Here is a 12726-nt window from a genome sequence, read left to right on the forward strand (position 1 = left end):
CCAACAAACCCCCCCCCCCCAAAAACAAAAAAAAAAAAAAAAAAAAAAAAAGTAGGTTTAGGTGGGTGGTGAATGCTATAAATGCTGTAAATTATATTTACAGCTATAATTTTTTTTTTGTTTCTTATGTCAGTTTTGGTTATTTTGTGTCTTTTCAAGGACTTTGTTTATTTCATCTAAACTTGTCAAATTTACTAGCACTAGGTTGTTCATAATATTCCCTTATTATCCTTTTAATATCTGTAGAACCTGTGGTGATGCCCCCTTTTTCTTTTCTGATATTATTAATTTGTGTAGAGGTTTATCAAGTCTATTAATCTTTTCCAAGAACTAGCTTTCATTTCATTATTTTCTTTTTGCTTTTTTACTGTTTCATTAATCTCTGCTCTTAGTTTTATTGTTTCCTTTCTTCTCCTTATTTTGATTTAATTTGCTCCTCTTTTCCTAGCTTTTTAAGGATGGAATCATAGGTAATTGATTTAAAAGTATTCTTTTCTGTTATAAACACTGAAAGCCAAAAGTTGCCCTCTAAGCTCTGCTTTAGCTGCAACCTGCAAATTTTGACATGGAGTCAAAAACCAATGAATGTTGTTCATTACCGTTCAGTTCAAAATATTTTCTGAATTCCCTGGTGATTTCTTCTTTGCCTCATAGAAATTCAGATGATTTGATTTCCAAGTACCTAGATGTTTTCCAGATACCTTTTTTTTTATTATTGATTTCTAATTTACATCTGTTGTGGTTAGAGAACATATTTTGTATGATTTCAGTCCTTTTAGATATGTTGAGACTGTTTTATGCCTCAGCATTTGAATCTGTCTTGGTGGGTGTTTACGTATACTTGAAAAGAACTGTTCTTTGGTATCGCATTCCGTAAACATCAGGTCGTTTTGCCCGATGCTTTTCAAGTCTTCCATACCCCTTCTGATTTTCTGTTCAGTTGTTCTACTGATTCTTGAAAAAGAAGTATTAAGAACTTCAACTAATTGTGGATTTCTCTGTTTCTCTTCTTAATTCTGTTTTTCTTCATATATCAATATTTTGGCTTCTTTCAAGATTTCCCCTTTTTTCAGAAGTTTGACTATGAGATGCCTATGTGCATTTTTCTTTATGTATATTCTGCAAAGGGCTCACTTAAATTTTTGGTTCTGTGGGTTGAAATCTTTCATTAATAATGGAAAAACCTTGGGGTTTTTTTGGTTGTATGACCAGTTTATCTATTTATCTGTTTATCATAAACTATATAAAACATAGAACTTACCATTTTAGAGAGTACAGTCCAGTGGCATTAAGTACAGTGCTGTGCAGTCATCGCCATCACTTAGCTCCAGAACTTTCCACCGCACACCTGAAAGCCTATGCCCATCAACAGTTACTCCCGAACCTCCCCACCCCATTGCCACAGCCCACAGCAACCATTAGTCTCCTTTCTGTCTCTGTGGATTTGTTCGTTCTGGACATTTTATATGAAAGGACTCATACGATATGTGGCCTCCTTTTGATTGGCTCCTTTACTTTGCATAATACTTTCAAGGTTCTTCTAGGCACGTAGCCATACTTCATTCCTTTTTATTGCCAACAAGCATTCTGTTGTAGGGGTAGAACACATTCTGTTTATCCATTCATAAATTGATGGACATTTAGGTTGTTTCTACTTTTTGGTTACTATGAACAACGCTGCTATGAATATTCATTTGCAAGTTTTTGTTGGAATACCTGTTTTCAGTTCTCTAGGGTGTGTCATGAGAGGACTGGTTCTCCCAGTCAGCGTTACACTGTGTGTTTCTTACATGCTCATTCGTGGGCAGGCACTTCTCTGTTGATCACCTAATGTGTGTTAATACAGAGCTAAACCATCGGAACACGTAGAGTCCAGCAGGAGGGACAGACAGGGAAGAGGCACCTGCTTCATGGTACCTGCTGCTGCTATAGGTGCTGGGGAACCTCCCAGAGACGCACCTAAGCCTAATCTAGTCAGAGGTGGGGAGTAGCGATCAGGGAAAGCTTTCTGGGTGGTGCCATGTTTAGTCCAAGACCTAAAGAAATGAGTAGAAATTAGCTTAGATTTTTTTCTCATGAGTTAAAAATAGTCAACTGAAGATTATATACAAAAGCCCAAGAACTAAGATGTGCATTTTATCCACTGCCCGACAAGTCCTTGTGAGATCCTTAAGGCTTGGCATTTTTCTGTATGTGTGTACAGGTGCACACGTGCGTGTGCTCGTCCGTTTTGGGCTGAGCACGCTTGGTAGGAAGTGGATAACCCTGTGTGTACAGGTATCTCTGAGCCCACCGCCTCCTGTCGCCGCTTGGAGAGCCTGACATGCCACTGAGAGCTGGAGCGGTCTGTTACATTTCTAGACTTTTTCCTGTGCTGTCCATCGAAGGTGTGTTCTGGGGCAGCTACCACCTATAGTTATTATTTCCTTAAACACCTTCACAGACGTTTACCTTTCTTATAAGCTGGTTAGGTTAAGAATTCAGTTAATACTGACCAAAAATAAACTGCTTCTTACTTTAACTGTGCCACTACAGCCTTCTTTTTAAGAGTGCGAACTTTAGTTAGAGCTTTAAACGTTCATAAGAAAGGTAAGTTAAACTGGGAAAGTTCAGCCACCTATGATGTTGACTCATTTAGTACCTCAGTGTAATCTATTTAGCAGGCCCCTAAAAGAGTAAGTGAGATAGTTTCTGTTGGACGTTCAATGTGTAGCTCAAGCTGACGTGTTTACACTTACAAAAGTGTAAACAGTCATAATCTCAAGGAATCAGTGTCTTAAGAGCTTTATTGGGACTCGGCAATAAAAAGGAACAACCGATGGGTAAATATAGCAGCTTGTATGAATCTCCATGGAATACGCTGAGTAAAAAATGCCAACCCCCAAAGTTTCGTAGTGTGTGATAGCATCCGCGTAACACTCTTGAAAGGACAAAATTGTAAAAACAGAGAACAGATTAGTGTTGCCAGGGTCTGAGGAGAGGGAGGGGCAGGAGGGAAGTAGATGTGGCTGTAAGAGGCCAACAGGAGGGACCCTTGGGATGGACAGGTTCTGCAGTTTAATTGTGTCAGTGCAGTCTCCTGGGTGTGACATTACGCTGTGCTTTTACAAGATGTTACCGTTGGGGGAAACCAAGTAAAGGGTACGTGGCGTCTCTGTGTTAACTTCTGACAATCGCATGTGAACCTGTAATTATTTCAAAATAAAAAGCTTGATTTAAAAGAAGTTTATGAAGGATGGACGTTTAAGATTGAAAGGAAATGCTGCAGTTTGGAGCAGAAATGGTTTGTGCCCTTTGGCAAACGCGTCTCTGCTGACGAGGCAGAGTGGTGGTGCTGGAGCCCTTTGTCGCTAGAGCAGGACAGGCTCGGGTGGCAGCAAATAGCTGTCTGCCTTTGGACTGCTTCTGAAGCTCTCTGCGGTCCAGTTTCTTGTCTGTGTAAGGAACGACACTGTTGTCTACCTTCCACAGTTGTGAGGGTGAATTAGAGTAGGCCGGGGAAGCGTCTAATGTAGTACTTGACCTGTGATAAGAGGTCAGTAAATTTTAGCAATTGTGATCGGTTTCTGTTGCCCTGTTTCTCTTCCTAGGTCTTTTGTAAACTGAATATTAGTATGTGAATTAATTCAAAATAATATATTTACATACTTATTGTTATAAAAATGGTTACTTAATGTGTGGTAAAGCAAAATAGTAACTAAAAGAAATAAAATTTATTTTCACTTTAGGTCCTAAAATTTCTTAGGAGTGGCACTGTTTCTGGAAGGGGTGCCGCAGAGAAGCCGGCCTCATCTGGATGGCACTGATGCCAGGACAGTTTTCCGACCTCTTTGCTCTGTGTACTGACGAATCGTTTAGGGGGCTTATATGTAACCTCAGTTGAAGGCCTTTTATTCTTTAAGCCTTTTTCTTGATTTTATATATATTTTCTTTTTGGCTTATTGAAAACTCCTCAGTTTCCGTATCTAATTGTAGCAACAGGACTGGCAAGTATCGCTTCATTAGAACTTCATTAAGGCCGTACATTCTCCTGTACCCATCTGATGACTTGTTTAATGGACAGATACACATTTGGAATGCATTCCTTGTGTGGTATGGTTTGGGGAGAAAGCCACCAACAATTACCTAGGAATTAAGAAGGTAAACAGAAACCGCTTATTCTGTGCATGTATCAGCAGCTCCTGTTTTAGCTAGACAGCATTTAAAGCTTGCTCTGTAAACGTAATTTTGTGGGATAAGAATATCAATACAAGATTCAGAGTAAAATCTTTTTCTTTTTTTGTCGGTACGCAGGCCTCTCACTGTTGTGGCCCCTCCCGTTGCGGAGCACAAGCTCCAGACGCGCAGGCTCAGCGGCCATGGCTCACGGGCCCAGCCGCTCCGCGGCACGTGGGACCTTCCCGGACCGGGGCACGAACCCGTGTCCCCTGCATCGGCAGGCGGACTCTCAACCACTGCGCCACCAGGGAAGCCCGAGTAAAATCTTTTGACATGAACGCTATGACATGAATAGGTGATATGTTATACTCTTGATTAAATCTTACCATGTCCCGTTACTGGTGATTCTAAGTTTGACCACTTTTCCCTTTGTAACCGGGGGCGTTATGTGGAGTGATACTTCGACACTTGTTGCACATTGTGTTTCCCAGTGATACACCACCTAGCGGTTTTGGCATCTCTGGGTGATCTGTGCCTGAATGAATTACTGCAGGGGTGGTTGGAATATGGTGATTTAAGAATTCTCTCATTCCTTTTATATTTCTTACCTGGCATTGTTCTGTGAAGAAAAGCTTTCTCATCCACCTTGCCCCTTTAGTGATTATCACTGTGGACTCATGGGTTCATCTTGGTTTTGATACTTGTGTTATGATTCATTCTTGTTTTTAATCTTTTGTGTATTCACGTGGGCCCATATTTGGCCAGTGGGACCCCCCAGTAGGCTGACTCCTGTATCCTTTTAACAGCTCCCCAGCAGTCTTTGAATACTTTTTTCTTTCTGACCCAACTAGCTATTCCAGGCTCACTTTGTGCTTTTCCTGTCTCTGACTTGGAATCAGCCATTCTCTAAAGAGCCTTGGGTTTATTTTAATGTGGAGATGTTATTTAGAAACCAGGATCTGGGCACAGGTATATTTATTGTGTTACTGCTTCTAGGCTAGGAGAGATGTACACGTAGGATAATGAGCTCTTAGGGCAACCTCCAGTCCAAAACTGACACCACAGCCTTCTCTCCTGTTTCATTCTTCAGAGGGGCATCTGCCCAGGGCCCTTTCCCGAGGGCAGCCCCGGCCGAGTGCAGTCTTGGCTGGGGACAGCTGCACTGCTTCCCGGGTCCACCTCTGCTGGCTGAGATCCACGTCCATCTGTGTCATCATCCACCAGCCAGCCTCTAATTAGAAAGCACGCAGCATGTCCACACTTGCTTCTGTGCACTTCTCCCTGCGCACTGGGGCAGCTTCCAGCCCGGTGGAAGCCGGGCTCTCCAGGTTACCTCCTGGTCACAAAGCTGCAGATCTTGCGAGTGGTCTACCCCAGCCCTGTTCTTGACGTAAACCGTGTTGTTGTTAGGGCACGAAATGCCCGTACTGTTGTTGTCAGCCCACTCTGCAGTTGAGGGTAGTGAAGCATAAAGAAATGGAGGGCTTTGGCCAGGGTTACGTAGGAGGTGTAGAGTCAAGGCTGAACGCAGGCACTCTGCTTGCTCGTCACCTGTGCTCCTGGACCATAGGTTCACGTAGAGAAGCAGTGAAAGAGGAGACCCTGGAAGGGTGGTGGGCCCCGGGAAGCCCCTGACGGCCTCGGGTTGTGGAGTGATGTCATTGTCAGTCTGTCGTGCTGAGGGCCTTGGGGGGCAGGATTCCTGTTAGGATGCTATTCTGGGGCCCCTCTGACGTTTGGGGCCAGGAAATTTGTGATTTTTGATGATGAGCCAGATTCAGAGCCACTGCTGTAAACCATTTCCTGTGTTTACCGTATTTATTTGCTACCAATGTGCAGTCCCTGTCTGCGTCCGCCCGGTGCAGCCTCAGGCAAACATCCTTAACTTGCCAGTTGAGGTTAAATATAGTCCAGAGGAAGTGATGGAGCTGCTCAGGAGACATCATTTCTTTCATTGGTCTGGGACTTGCAATTTGATAGACGTTTGGGCTGCACTGTTTCTTGCACGTATTCCTTTTGTAATAAAGCTTGATGTCGGTTTGGTTCAACATTATCTTGGAAACAGTTCTCCATTGGGTGTGTGATTATCAGATTCACCAAACGCAAATGACAGAATGTAAGCCAGATGCTCCTGCCGCCCTGACGGACACGGATTAAAGAGAACTCTCGACTGCTTTATTGTGTGTCCTACGGTATGTTTTCAATTTAGGCAGAGTTAAAATGGCAGCTAAATAAGTATCACTGTGCTTAATAGTTCCATGCTGGTAATCGTACTTTTTAACTTTCTCTCTTTACCCCATTCACATGTCTAACCAGATGCGTCCAAATAAAATCGACGTATCACTTTTGTGTGGTCACAAGCAAATGTCATTCATGTTAAGAGTTTGAGTCTCACGGACATCACCTCCCTTGCCAAGGCGCCCAGTTCCACCGTTCCGTCTGGTGTAGCAGAACGACGCTGGCCCGCTTTGGTCCTGACTGTGTTTACTACAGGTTGAATACAGCATCATTATGACTGGAACAGCCATGCCTGGATCCTCCTGTAGGTTACAACTAAACTCTTTGCTGTCTCAGTGATAGTCTGCCTCTGTTTTTTTTTTTTTTTTTTGGCCGCCTCTCATGGCACGTGGGATCTCAGTTCCCCGACCAGGGATCGAAGCCATGCTCCCTGCAGTGGAAGCGTGGAGTCTTAACCACTGGACCGCCAGGGAAGTCCTGCCTTTGTTTTTAAGGCCAGTGCTTTTTGCTCCTTGGACCAGCCTACCTTTCTTTTTCTTTTTTTTTTTACATTTGTAGCAAGTATTACTATCAAACCCCACTCATTGGGCCAAAGACCCTTGTGATGTTAGCAAAAAACTTGCCCCTCATGTAGCACACTACCTACACTTGTGAGTCCAGCCTACTTTTGATAGCCTGAATTTTTGATACGCTAAGATTTTCTTATCATATAAGGGGACCGACATTATGCTTGGAAATAAATTGTTTTTCTGGAAAATTTCTATTCTCACACCAACTATAGAAATCTGTCGCTAAGATTCTAGCTACTAAAATAACAGTATCTAAGAAAGATCGTAAATAATAATCTTTTAAAGTAAACTATATATACCTTTTATCCAGGTTAGTTGGAGCCTTAAGAAAGTGAACCTAAAAAAAAAAAGGAAGTGAACATAAATATCTGTGGGAGGAAAATAGAATTAACTTAGCGTATTTATTTATTTTACTTTTTGTCATCAATTCATATATAGATGTTTCCTGCTTAACGTTATGTAGAAAACAAACTTATGGTAGTAAGCAAATGTTAATTTATTTTTTAATAATATCTAAAATACTTCACTGTCCAGAAAGATAAGTGTCCCTTCACCTTGAAGTCCTTCTGAAGATACTTTGCAAACACATGGATATAGCTAACTGCCTGACTTAGACCTAAACGGTCGTTTTTGAGGTGTTTACACTGGAAGAGGGTCAGCAGAGCGTCATAAATCCATCTGATCTCTTGGGGGCTAACGACTTGAGGTATGATCGGCACACCATACAGTTCACGCATTCCAAGCGTAGAGTGCAATGGTTTTGGTATATTCAGAGTTGTGTAAGCACTGCCACAATCCATTTTAGAAAACAACATTGTTTGCCAGGTTCACACATGTTGTGGCCTATGTCAGGCTTTGTTCCGTTTTATTGCCGAATTATATTCCATTCAGAATATCGTGGCTGTATCATTTTCGCTTATCCTGTCCTCAGTTGATGGACGTCTGGCTTGTTTCCACCTTTTTGGCTCTTACGAATAATGCCACTCTGAATATTTGTGTACAGATTTTGCGTGGACACGTGTTTTGTTTCTCTTGGGTATACTGAACGTAAAAGCAGAGCTGCTGGGGCAGACTCTTTGAGAAAGTGGCAGACTCTTGTACAGTGGCTGCACTATTTAACATTCCCGCCAGCGGGGCACGAGGGCTCCCATCTCTCCACATCCTTGCCAGTGGTTGTTATTATCTGACTTCTTAAATTATAGCCTTCCTGGTGGGAAGTGGTATCTCAGTAGGGCTTTAAGTGCTGTTTTCCTTGTATCTCCATGTAAACGAAGGGTAAATGAAAATTTTGGTGAACTCGTTTATGTAAATAAATGATGTGTAAAATATTATTTTCTGAATCGGAATTAACTTTGACAAACTGTAGCGTGATGTGTATATGCTGTTGTGTGCCACTTTAGCAGAATAATTCCAATTCTTCCTGTTCGTGTCCGTCTGTTAAGTCTGTTCCCTCCCGTGTCCCTCTAGGAGGGCTTGGACACGGTTGGTGCACTGGCCACTGCGCCACAGGCCTGAGTTCAGTTTAGGAAATATTTTCTTAGTCCTACGTCTGATAAAAGAATAAAAAAGCCATGAAATAGTAGAACTTGGATGTTATTAATCTGTGAGGCTCATTAATAGCCTTCTTACCTACAACACTTCGATGCTCTTCTTTATTTAATAGGCTTAACCTTCATTTCTGATACCTAAATGTAAATCATTTTTGTCTAGACTCCACTGGTCGGAGATAACAAAAATGTAACCTGTAACCCAGATCTAGAAGCTAGTAGAGGCCTCAGTGAGTTCCCGGGCCTCCTTGTCCTTGCCTTTTTCACTAAAATGCAGGGAACCTTCCTGCTTTCCTTCCTCACTAGCCTTTCTGCTGCTGCTCCTGGGTGGCGGGCTCTGCACTGCCTCCGCGGTGCCCAGCCCTGGGGTCTGCAGGCTGCTGCTGGGCCGTGTGAGCTCCGCACCTCCCGGCTCTGTAACCTCGGACGGGTGGCTCCGTTCTCTCATCTGTGAAACAGGTTTAATAAGAGCGCACCTCACAGCGCTGTGTTATCAAGTGGGTTGACACAAATGCGGGAAACATTGCCTGGAGCGTAACACTCAGTGCTAGCTGCCGTTATTGTTATTCTGACCTTAATGCTTTGGGTAAACAATTAAATGCGTGTATTTTATTTAGAGACATAAATCGTTCCAAATGGATTGATTGTAGCCTACAGCTTAGTTTTCACTGTCGATGCTTTCTAGATTCATTATGTATATAGTTTCTGTTATATATAATTTCTAAATTTACTTCTACCTCATAAAGTTAAGGGGTAAAAAAGAAATCATAATAAAATTTGAAGGTTCTCAGTTTAAAAGTGGGTGGACATGTTATGGAAATATCTGTAAACGCGGTAGTGGAATTTAAGCCTGTTTTTAAATTTAGGAAGTGAAGTAATCAGTGAGATGAGCTTTGTTCTGAAAATGTATTACTAATTATACTTAGTGTTTGCTATCCTCTAAGGTTTGAAGAAAACTATAGATTTTGTATGTATTTTTTGCATATTATAACGCGGTCATTTCTAAGTAAGTTTTATTTTTATTCATTCCTTTTCCCTTCCTGTTATATATATATATATATATTCTATGTATATTCAAGGTGTATGCGTACATACACTTGTGTCTGTCCATTCCTGTGTGTATATTTATTTTGAGCATTGTTATAGTATGGCGTTGTTTCTTCTACTCAACATTGTATTCTGCACATTTTCCCCTATCGTTAAAGAGCTTAGGATGGCAGAAGTTGTTAATTGTGCTTGTAACGTTGCTTCCTTTCTTGTTATATACAATTCTGTAACGGTCAGTTTCATTCCTACAGCTCCGTTTTCTCTCTTAAATTGTACCTGTAGAATAAATTGCCAAGAGAAAAGAGTCTTAGTGAAGAGGAGGTGGATGGTCTTACAGCTCCTGAGATGTTTTCCCACATGTTTGTTCAAAAGAGTTATGCTTCGTAATGCTGTAAATACTGATTACTCAGACTTTGCCCTCAAAACCTTGTGCTGGGAACAAAGATGAGAAAGACGGGACCCCGCTCCCTAGGGCTCGAGTGAATAGAGAGAGGACACAGAAATCACCTGAGTGGAAGGGCGCGCTGCGGTTGATCCCGTGTCCACTCTGAGTCTGAAGAAGGAATTGGGGTCTCTCTCTGGACAGTAGCCGCCCGAACAAGAGGGAGAATGTGAAAACATGACTTGAGGTGCAAATAATGATGCTGAGTTTTCCTTCTTGCATGTGATGACTGTTTACCATTTCCAGAACATATTTCTTGCCTAACTATTGGTACGTGACTTAGCTTCTGCCAACCACACTACGCAATAGAAGGAGTGCGTGGGTTTGGACAAACTATTTAATTTCTGGAGCTTCAGCTTCCTCACGTTAAAAACATAAACGATGCTTCCTTCAGAGCTTTAAGGGTTATAACAAATGTATATTATCTCCAGCCTCACTTCCGCAAAGATTGGAACTGGAAGAGCTCGTATGTTAATAAAGCCCTCAGCACAGCACCTGGAGTCACCGTTGGTTTTCCGATTGCCGTAATCAGGCATTCCGCTTCAGACAGAGCACCTGCCTTCCTGTAAACGCCGCTAAGTTTTCAGTACGCTGGTCCGCCACGTCCAAGTCAGAACCCGCTTCCTCAGCCTCCAGAGTCAAGCTAGCTCTTCGCCCTTTACAGTGAGCAGTAGGCCAGCTCCTTTCCTTCCTTTAGCCCGTGCTCGCTGTCAGGTACCGTGTGAGGTGTAGGGAGTGCGAAGATGCTCAGACAGTGCCCTTGCCCTTGGGGTCTCGCTGTCTCACCAGGGAGATGGTTCCTGTCCTGCAGCCGGACAGTCTGTGGTCCTCAGCCAGCTTCTCGTTAGCCTCATCCGGGGAGCTTCTTACAGATACTGTTTTCCATGCCCTGCTTCAGATAATGAAGTCAGAATTCAGTGCACGTGGCACTAAACCTGTTGTGCTCATCATTTCACAATATCTGTGTGTCCAGTCTTCAGCTCACACAGCGTGGTATTTCAGTTACATCGCAATAAAACTCAAAGAAGAAAAGAATTTCATGCAAGTATAAATAGTATACTCACTCTGTAGGCAGAATGATCCATCTTGATTGGAAACGGGGTCAGAAAGAGGGTGACAGTCAGACCAACAACAGGACTCGGTCTGCAGTGTGAGGCGGCGACAGCAGGGAGGGCACGGGAGCTTGAAGCCTGGCGACGGGTTTGCGGAGCAGCAAACACTCTTCTGAGGCTGTTCTAAACGGAATGTAGATTGGGGGAAGGAAACGTGGGTTGTAAAACTGGATTGATAGGGAGGGGCCTTAGACTTTATTATACAGAAGATGAGGTAGACTTTAGGGGAGCATGATATGATGACGTCTCTGATATGATGACGTCTCTGATATGATGACGTCTCTGATATGATGACGTCTCTGACATGATGACGTCTCTGATGTGGAAAAATAACTAGTCCCTAGTTGATAACATCTTCAAAAATAAATTCCACGTGGATTTAAAGTATCGTTAACAGAAAAAGTAGAGGATACTATTTCTATATTCTTGGGGGTGTGCGGGGGGAGCCTTTTGTAAGCTTGGGAGAAATTCCAGAGTCGTGAAGGAGAACGTTAAGATTGACAGGTTTTACCGAGTAAATACTTAGAACTTCTCTGCAGCATAATATATTCCGAATAAAGTTGAAAGTCCAAAGACAGGCCGGGAAAAAGTATTTGCTACCTGAATGGTCCAGAGCTCATGTACCTAATAAATAATGAGCCCTTACAAATCAAGAAATAAAGAAAGGTGAGTATACCTAAGGGAAAAATACCAATAATTGCCCAACATACAAAAGATGCCCGTCCTCAATCAGAGAAATGCAAAGCCTGAACAAGAGTGGGGTTTTTAACCTTCAGACCAATACAGATGATAAAAAGGCAGTGATGTCTAATGTTGGCAAACAGCGTGGGGAAACAAGCACCCTTGCTAACATTCTTGGGGGATGTGAAAGTTGCCGCAGCCTTTCTAGAGAGCAGATCAGTGATTATTCATCAAAGCTTAGCGTGAGGTTTGCTCTCAGGCCCAGTAGCCGCACGGTGGAGAATCGTCCCTGGAGGCACACAAGGTTGTAGCGTTGTTTGTGACGCCAAAGAATAGGAAGCAGTGTAAATTCTTACCAAAATTACATTTTTGGTAAGAATACGTACCAAACCGTAGACGCTGCTTGGGAAACAGGAGGGGGAGAGGGTACTTTCGACTTTAGATACTTTGTAATGTTGGGAAATGTTAAGAAACACCCCCCCTCCCCCCATATAACGTTTCTGTTTGAAACCTCCACCCCGCAAAAAGCAGCCACAAAGGAAAGACTAGAAGTCCTGTGCTGGATGCAGAGCGTGAGGAAGAAGTTGGAGCCACAGGAAAACCAGGATTTTTGCCTTGTTCAGGGGAGAGACATGGTGGTGTCCGAATGGGAGCGGAGGCCGCCAGACCAGGCGGGTAGCCTTGAGAGACAGCTTACAAGTAGCGTGTGTACATTTCTGCCACGTGGAGGAGAGGAGTGAGGAGAGCACTTACTCAGAGACTGCTCTGAAGTTTGAAGTTGCGTTGCCGAGCCGATGATTGCGACATTTTCAAAGGCAGGACACGCGGGAAAAGGAGCGTGCTCTGAGCAGGAGGTAACGTGTGTCTTGAGCATAGATCCTCAGGACGTGTCTGAGTGACAGATGACTCGGGTTCCGTCAGCTCACCTCCGG

The 12726-nt window shown here is 43.1% G+C and overlaps 1 protein-coding gene and 1 non-coding gene across 3 annotated transcripts in view; one reads left to right on the forward strand and one right to left on the reverse strand.

The window, feature by feature from the left end:
* The window catches only part of CAMSAP2 (calmodulin regulated spectrin associated protein family member 2), a 95906-nt gene that overhangs the window by 40311 nt on the left and 42869 nt on the right, over nucleotides 1-12726 (forward strand). The gene's annotated exons all lie outside the window — the stretch shown is intronic.
* Nucleotides 6947-7091, reverse strand: LOC112402651 (small nucleolar RNA SNORA62/SNORA6 family). Its single transcript, XR_003003749.1, has one exon. It is a non-coding gene; the product is annotated as a small nucleolar RNA SNORA62/SNORA6 family (small nucleolar RNA).

The sequence above is a fragment of the Neophocaena asiaeorientalis genome, unplaced genomic scaffold (genome assembly GCF_003031525.2).
Source record: "Neophocaena asiaeorientalis asiaeorientalis breed wild unplaced genomic scaffold, Neophocaena_asiaeorientalis_V1.1 scaffold44, whole genome shotgun sequence".
NCBI classification, from domain to species: Eukaryota; Metazoa; Chordata; class Mammalia; order Artiodactyla; family Phocoenidae; genus Neophocaena; species Neophocaena asiaeorientalis.